At 38.7% G+C, this 9,446-nt stretch overlaps 1 pseudogene; it reads right to left on the reverse strand.

Moving 5' to 3' along the window:
- Positions 1 to 1,216, reverse strand: part of LOC116082575 — a 60,085-nt pseudogene extending 58,869 nt beyond the window's left edge.
- Between the last annotated feature and the right edge of the window lie 8,230 nt (positions 1,217 to 9,446).

Below are 9,446 nucleotides of genomic sequence, written 5' to 3' on the forward strand. Positions count from 1 at the left end.
GGTTTCCAAATCCTCGGTTCGTGGAACCCCACGCAAGTAGGAGCTGCGGGACGGCATCCTACAGGAAACAACATGGTAGTGTTAGTAGGTTGCCTGGCTAGAAGAAGGAGAAGAGGAACTGCTGGCAAGCTTGGGTTTAGGCGAATGGGAGGAGCAAAGGAAATAAAGGCGAAATGGGAGGAGCAAAGGAAATAGCCTAGCTAGAAGATCCCTTCCCAATAATGGGACAGGACATATTGGCACTACCAAAAATGAATGGGTGAGAGGTGCACCCCTAAACATGCAACTAAGTGGTGGGGTCTGGTGAGGGAAGTTAAGGCTGTCCACCTACTCCAACAATAGGAAAATGAGGAGAAGTGGGTCCCCAAAACTCCATCAGGACCAAGTAAGTGGCTCCAGTGTCCAAGAGGAAGAAGATGAGGTGTCCACATACCACACTATCTACCTGGGACTCCTTCCTAGTGATGACAATGGTCGGGTCATGGGAGCTCAGGCCTCCTCAGTCAGCCATAGCCAATCCTAGTAGATTAGTTGGAGGGTTATCTAGGAGTGATGTCCCTCTGTTCTGTGTAACATGAGGGCAATCGACAGCTTAATATCCCTCTTGATGGCACCCAGGGCATGCCCCCCTTGGCTTTCAGAAGTTAGTACAGGCTTTTGACCAATGACCTTCTTGACCACATTTGTAGCAGGTACCTGGTGGTCTCTGAGTCTTAGAAGACCAGGAGTCCAGGGCAGTGGCTGATCCTGCTCAGACAGCCTTTGCCAGCATATGGTAATTTTATTCTAGGACTTTCTCATCTCTCCCATGGTACACTTTGAAGGTCAGTGATAAAACTTCTGCCTGTGGAGTTAGGGGGTCTCCTTTCCAGATTTTTAAGTTTAGCTTTTATGTCAGGGTACCTCTTGGAGAAGAAGTAGATAATCAGAAGTTGCTTACTTTCTGGGTTTTCAGGGTCCAGATTGGTATGCTGTAATAAAGCCTTTGTAAGGCATTCTAAAAATTGAAATGGATTTTCCTGCTTGTCCTGGACAACCTCTTGGAGGTTTTCAAAGTTTACTGGCTTTTAAGGACGCTTTTCTCTGGCTAAAATACCACCTGTGGAATTATAATCCCATTGAGGATATTGGTCAGACACTGTCTCCGATCCGATCGGATATGCTTTATCTGATTAATTTCATCTGCATGTGTTAGCTCTTGCTCCCATACTCGCATGTATGTATCACATGTACATCACAGCACCCATTGGGGAGTATTGGATTATTCTACCGTTGTCCCGAGAAAAGAAAGCCAGGCTAGAGGTCCAAGTCATCATGAGAGCCCCCTGGAGGCTGCACAGTAAGCCCCTCGACTTACTGCAGAGAGGGCTCTATCCTGGATCCAGGGCTTTTTAAATGGCTGCAAGAGCCTAAAGGGGAAGTGAACAAGAGCCGCTTTTGAGGGAATGGTCACCCAAAGGGTCGATGTCTTAACTTGTAGGTCAACTGGGAGGCATGACTATAAAATAGCAACCACTTAGCCCCCAGAAAAAGCTGGCCAGGCCCTATCTTGGAAACTAGGGTCCTTCCTGTTGACCAACCCTAGCAATTAATATGCTGGTATCTGTGAGAGAATTCTAGTGAACTGGTAAATTGAAATGTGGAACTGGGTGAGTAGGCGTGGGCCCTGCAAAAGCTAGCCCCACAAGATGGACCAGGGCAACACAGCTCACATCTTAGAAGTTCTTATCTCCCTTGGCAGCAGCAGCAGCCTGTGATTCCTGTAGCAAATAGCTGAGGGGCCTGGATGTCATCTGGTCTGCTGCTCCCAGGTGGTACACACTGCTCACAGCAGCAGGCAGAAGTTTCAATGGGTCGCAGAGAGAGTTCTAGCTTGTCTGCAGGCAGCAGTTGTAGGTGAGTGGCGGTAGCGAGCCTGTGCACTCATGGCAGCTGCAGTTACCCCTGTGCATTCATGGCAGCTGCAGTTACCCCTGTACACTCACAGCAGCTGCATTTACCGACTGAGGTTGGTGGTAGCAGTCTGCTCAGCACCAGTCCACAAGGCTGTGATTCCTCTGCCTCCACTGGTCCCACTGCTGCACCTCCCAGCAGCTGTTGACAGTACCACTGAGTTCTCAGGTTTCAGAGCCAAATGTGTTAGAATAGCAGCTCAAGTCTGAACACAGAACACTAGGTCAAAACAGTTCCACATGTAAGAAGTTTATTGAGAGAGAGGGGTACAAGGTGGCAGCAGAAAGAGAAGGGGGGAAGAGAGAGAGAAAGACAGAGAGAGATGGGAGAGGGCCTTTATGTATGGGTAATGACATAACGGTGAGAGGTGAACAAAGTGGATTCTGGGAATATGGTGGCTGCTGCCTTGGCAACAGGTCTGTGGGTCCTGCCTATGTGATGTCACGAGTTTCAGAGATCCTGAAGCCAGCACTGTGTGCACTTGATCTTATACATATTCACCCCTGCCCCTATACACACATACATACATAATTATTTTTTTTTCAGAAGTATAATGAAGAATTTCCCTTCTCTGTTGCCAAACTCCTTGAGTTGGAATATCTCATCTTATATCTGACCCTCAGATTGGCATTCACATCAAGAGATCCTGAGGTATACTAGAGTCAGACTGAATAACTCCACTGGCTCTGTCATGACTCTGACTTAAAATTCATAGAATCTTTAATTTTTTCATTTATGTATATGAGCACTTTGCCTAAATTTATATGTGTAAATCAGATGCATACCTGGTACTAAGGAGAGAAGAACAGGGGAGAGGTCAGATCTTGTGGGTCTGGAGTCTCAGGTAATTGTGAACAACTTGTGGTCACTGAAAACTGAAGCCAGAGCCTCCACAAGTTCAGCAAGGGTTCTTTCTATCGAGCCTTCACTCCTTCTGAGTGAAGAGCCTTTGCCTGAATGTAGTTATGAAGAATTTCTTATATTAAATCTCCATATTCATATATCTATATTCTAGTGTTTTAATTTCTCTGGAACAACCTGACTATTCTAACCGATTAGAGAAAAATTAAAGACATCATCTCAGCTAAATTAATTCTAGTGATCCAGGAAAGACGTAATACAAGATCATAACATCTGTCTCTGTGAAGACTTAAAGGAAAATATTTAAATAGTGAATGATAACAAGAAAGCAAGAGTTAGAAATCATGTTTTAACCTTCATTTGTTTTTAAAGTTCTTTTAAGTATGTGAGAAGGAGGGTAAACATATACAAATGCATATCTATGCCATTATAAACATGAGGAGGTCACAGGACAACAGATAATAGCCAGCTCTCTCTACAGTCTGGGCACTGAGCATAGAACTTAGGATGTCAGGCTTGGTAGCAAGCATCTTAACCAACTGAGCTTTTTCCCCAGTCTCTGTTGAGGATTGTAAACATATAAAGGAAGTGTACAGCTACCACTACCATTAAAGACATTAACCCTAAAGGTGACCCAAAAGCCACATTGAGGTGCATTGGATTAACAGTATATCTACTTAACTATGAATTGTAACACCCACTTCTACCTCTGTCTCTGCCTCTCTATCTGTCTCTGTCTTTCTCATCTTATCTCTTTTTCTTTTTCTGTGTTCCTGTCTATACATGTGTGCATTCCTCTTTCCTCCACTGTGTGTGTGTGTATGTGTGTATGTGTGTGTGTGTGTGTGTGTGTGTGTGTGTGTGTGTGTGCCCTTCCTCTCCACCTCCCTTTTCTGGGTGCATGAAATTTCTTTGTTCCTCAGTAGTTTTTCACACTTATTTTATCTCTGTCATCATAACAGCATGTGCTTCCTTCACCTTTCCTTTCTGTAACTGTGGCTATTACAAAACAGCGAGATAATAGGTGTTTAGCATGCTTTATGCAACACTCAGTATCCTGCCGTCTGCACATGGATTTCCATATCTTTGAGTAGAGACTTTACTATGAGCCACCCTGAAGTTATCCACAAATGGACAATGACAGAAATTTTCAGCAAGTTGTCACCTATTTTCCTTCTCCTTTCTCACTGTCATCAAGTATAGCACCTCTGACTTTAGAGTGTTTTACAAATGGAAACTCACTTACCTTCACACCCTTTCTGTGAAATACAATTGTGATGAGAAAACCTGCTAGCTCTCCAGAGGCAGGTGAGGCAAAAGGAAAATACAGACAATTGCTTACCTCTCCAGAGAAGATCAGAGGAAAGAATTATGACAGGGCTCTTCACTTCAGTTTTAACTGTTTCAGGAACCATGCCCCCTCCCTGCTTAACGTGGATGCCATATAATCATTCCTTTACTGTGGAAGTCAATAGATGCCATCAAACTTGTCAGTTAAAAATTTAGCCTTAGTAGCTCTTGATACCAGAGAAAGGGTACTTCAAAATATGTGTTGTTTTCCTATCCTATCTCAAACAAAGCAAATCATAATTTCACTGAAACCTCTGAGCAGTACCTAAAGTCTTATTTCTAGCACAAATTTATACATTAGTGTTTTGAGGAAAATTGGCTGAGATCATATCCTTGAAATGAAATCTATTTGCAAATTATTTATGACATATACACAAAAAGCATCATGAGCTTCTTCTGTTTAGAAGTCAACTCTGATGCACTTCTCTGTCTTGAAACGTAGGCCTTCATCAACTCTCATGGTCACACTTCATGAACTGAAGCTTTTCTCATGATGAGCTGAAGTGTAATAGAATTGTCTTTGTCCATGTATACAAATGGAAGCATATGTTAACTAGAAGTGCAAACTCATAGTTCTGTACTGTGCTGGTACTCATTAGTCATTACTAGATGACTAGCTTAAAAAACAGGCCTTATGCTTCACATTAAATTTCAACTACATATAGTATACAAGTGGCTTGTTTAGTAATAGGATAGAAAATAGAAGATTCTTGAACTGATGAAATATCAATGAATTGCTTTTGATAATAAACAATAGTACCCATTATTACAAATTTGAGGCAGGGCTGTTTGGCATAGCAAGGTATGCTCTGTGTTTCAAACAAGCGATTCATTGAAATAATAGTCTGTCTTCATCTATAAGCCTTTAGGTATCATTGAAACTCAGGTGTTGATTCTATCTTTGTTCAATCTTGGTTATCATAATGAGATGATATAGACTATGCAACTTGAGTTTTAAGAAAGTCTTTTCCTTTGAAAAAAATAGCCTTCGTTATGGTTTTTAATCATAGAAGTAAAAAAATGACTCAGGGAGTGGACTATTGCTAAAACAGAATTAAGCATGATGATTTTTAAAGGAATGTGGAATTTTATTTGAAATTTGGACTAGAAAATTGGGTGAAAGCTATAAGTTGGGTATAATGGCCTATCCTAGTAGGTGCCTGGAAAACAGTGGTGTTTAATAGTGAAAACTATTCAGACTGTTGGGGATCAACTCAAGAGGTTTCAGGGGCAACAATATGAGATGATTTCTGTGATATTTTGGCAAAAAAGCGCCTACTTTATGTATATGTTCTAAGAACTTGACGGAAGCTAAATTGAAAAGTAATGGTATAGTCTCTTTATCAGTCCTGAAGATATTGCAGGACAACCTGAGACTGACTATGTGGCATGTTTATTAATAATCACTCTTATGCATGTCTACAATGAAAAGGAGCAGATAGGGCAGCATCAAACACAAAATGTAGTTTGGAAAGGCAAAGGACACTGGCAGTCTTAATGTTACAATATTGGTTTATGTTGGACAAGAATATGTGATTATTAAAGCAATATCTACTACCAAGATTTTTATTTAATAATCCATGTCATATATTCTGAAAGCCAAGTTGTCCAATGATACAGGGTACTTCTTTCAAATGTTCCCCTTTCTAAATGTTATAATTTGAAATCTGTTTAAAGACTAGTAAGATTCCATAAGATTTCTATTATATCCTTTATATTGACAAACATACAGACAGAAGAAAAGACACGTGTGTGTTTGTGTTTTCATGATGATTCTCTATCTCATCGATTTGACCATAAACATTAATCATTGAACCTCCCAAAGGACTCTCCTCCAAAATTACACTATAGTTGGTTTGTTTCTATTCTCTAATACCTTACCGATGAGATTAAAGTTCTACTCAGAAAGAAACAAAACACATGGAAATCTTGGGGCTTTTTATATAAACATTTAAATTCTTTCAAAAACTTGTTTGTGTGGTGGAACATTTCTTTCCAACATTCTTTGACAGCATTTGTAAGGCAATTCCCTCCAGTAACTTGCACTTGTGTGCAGCAGCTTATGGAAAAGTTATAATTTTTGGTAGAGAGCAGCGAATAAAATAATAGAATGGAAAAAGCCTGGTTTCTCAAAGGCCTCTTCTGAATCTTGGAGTCTGACAGTGCTGCTCAGTTGTATATCACCAGTTTAGAGAAGGACATGAAGAATGGCTGACTACAAAGCACCTGGAGAAACATCTCAATATATGTGAACTTGAAGTAATTACTGAATAGCTTATACTTCAGCTTCCTTATGTTAGGGGTGTAAGGCTTTTTCATACTCCTATAAAATATCATTAAATAGTGTGTGTAATGGCAGTCCTGTTAAGATCAAATTTATGAAATCTGTTGGTCTGTTCTTTCTTCCCACCTGCCATAGGGTTACTATTACTGTGGCAAAAGGCCATGACCAAAGCAACTTGGAGATGAAAGACTTTATTTTGCTCATGATTCCATGTACCATTTCATTATCAAAGACACTGATGATTTGAACTCAAGCAGAGTCAGGAGCTGATGGAGAGGCTGGAGAGATGTGCTACTTGCTGGCTTGCTCCTCCTGGCTTGTTCTGCCTTCTTTCTCATAAAAGACTACCAGACCAGCAATGGTACCACCCACTATGCACTCTGCCTTTCTCTATTTATTATCAATCATTGATTATTAATAAAGAAAATGTCCTATAGCAGAAACTTATGGATTTGCCATTTTCTCAACTATGGCTCCCTCTTTTCTGATGACTCTAACTTGTGTCATGTTAGGGTTCACATAAAACTATATGGTACAGCACCTATATATGAGTTCCAGGGATTTCAATCATGTCTCCAGGCTGAAACGGAAAATGCCTTAACCTGCCATCATACTATGTTTTTACACTTTGAGGTTGAGGGCAGTACCTACTCCTTAAGGTAAGTGAGATCAAATTCACCAGTAACATGAAAGAGAACACAACACATAAAATGGTAAACTAAATTGAAGAGAATATTCTATGGAATAGAAATACTGAAATGATGTGAGAAAAATAAAATAAAGCTTTGGAAACTCATAATTAGTTTTTGGTTATAAGCACATATGTACTCATGGTTTTAAAAACACTCTACCAGCAATACACAAGCAAGTACAAATTAGCTTTGGTTTTAAGTACTCAAAATGCCAAGCAAGAGAAGGATCACAGTCAAGTATAGTTAATCAGAGAATACTGAAGAGAAATCTGCCCCCCCCAAATATTATGTACTGATGAAGCTATTCTCAAGGGCACTTCATCATTTTTAACAAAGACAAATTACATTTCAGTTTTGGATAGTTAACACATTTCAGTACTAATAGCAACCATAAGCCTCACTTAAAAATGTGTTTGAACAAGTAATTCTTGAACATTCTACAACCTGGGTATTTGTATACAGCTAACAAGAACACAACTGACAGCAAAATCAGACACTTGTTTTTACTTGACAATCTCCCTCCTAATAAGCAATACAAGATTTCTGGCTTAATACATTTCTGTTGTACCATTTCTATGGATTGCAAATTAAAGTTCCTCACTATGTCTTTCAAATCAAGTTTTAATTTTTTTCTTCATTTTTTGGGGGCAATTTTATAATCATTGTGGGGAAAAGTTTCATGAAACTCAACACTTAAGCATTCTCAGAAGATTTGAACTTATTGATAACCAAAACATCCTCAACACTAAAAGTCCTAGACACTTAGCTAAATGGTGTGGGTGCAACAAAAATATAACTGTCCCTATACACAGGACTTGCATTGAGTATTGTATGTATTCTCATATTGGCCATTCAAATGTTTGGATAAGTTCATATGATCACTTCTAGCAACTGGGCTATGGCAGAGTTAATATTGTGAGCCAAGGATGTGCAAAGCTCCATAATTCTGCACATACCATGTTGATGAAGAAACCCTTATTTCAACAATGTCTGGCATTTGTCTGTAAGCATGCCCCTTAGGAACAAATTATGAGAGAATGTGAAGTGAAGAACTGGACAGATGATATACATTCATATTATAAACCCTAGTTGATCTCCCAAGATGTCCTAGGATGGTTCTCAGATGAGGAAGATGTTGACCCTTGCTTATTGGAAGTAGGATGGTCTTATATGTAGGCAGATGTTTTACCTCAGATCAGGAATTTTGCTGAGTTGGATCAGCTGTGGGTCTTCAGTGGCATAGATATAGAAAGAGGAAATGAGAATTCATAGTACTGACAGAAGATCAGACATAGTTGCATTCCAACTAGTATAACACACAAATCCTAATCCTAATCCTAATCTCAGGGTTGTTAGCATTAGTTAACACATTACAAATAAAGCCACTAAAAACACTATGTAAGGATACATACTTACATTTTTAAATTAAATATCTAAAATTAGTATAACTGATAAAAATCAAGGGGTTCTATAAGTACATTTCACTTTCACTATTCATTATTCTATCCCAAAAATGTTTATTTTATGATACTTCATTGAGATCTTTTAAAATTTCATTTCTTTTATTTACTTTGGGAGGCTTAATACCCCTCCCTACGTGTAAAGGTCAGAGGATAATGTGTGGGAGTAAGACCTCTCCTTCCATCATGTGAATCCTGAAATTTAAGTTGGGTTTCCAATAAGCATGGGGAAACATGTTTTCAGTGGTTCCTGACAGGCTTCTAGAACATATAGAAAACTTTACTCACATACATTTTATACTCTTTCTCATGTAGATATGACATTCATTTCCTATAGTTATTACAAGTTACATAAAATATTTAATAATTGACTTCAAAATAATATCTATATACAGTTACAGCAAGGGTTAAAAAAACTAAAATTTCATTCACAATAAAATACTAACAATAATGATTTAATATAAATGTTTATAAGTATTATCATAAATAAACTAGGAAGTTTGTAATTAGAGAACAGAGGACCTAGAAAAACATTTATAATGAATTATGTATCAGGTTTACAAAAATGGTGTCAGCTGGGTTTAAAGGAAGATGGATCTGTGCTTAGGCAGAAAAATGAATGTGAGCTTCACCTTGTGGGGAAGTGAGATTAGTAGAGTAATAGAAGTAATAGTAATATGGAGTAATGTAGAATTAAATGTAAAGCACATTCAAACTTTTCCATTACCAAAAAAACTTAATAAACCAGGTTTATTTCCTGGTTATTCCATAGGTTAATTTCAATAATTTATAGGATATTCCACTTTTCATTGTGCTTTTGTCTGGTTTGTCCAATTTGAGTGCTCT

Source organism: Mastomys coucha, unplaced genomic scaffold (assembly GCF_008632895.1).
Source record: "Mastomys coucha isolate ucsf_1 unplaced genomic scaffold, UCSF_Mcou_1 pScaffold7, whole genome shotgun sequence".
NCBI lineage: Eukaryota > Metazoa > Chordata > Mammalia > Rodentia > Muridae > Mastomys > Mastomys coucha.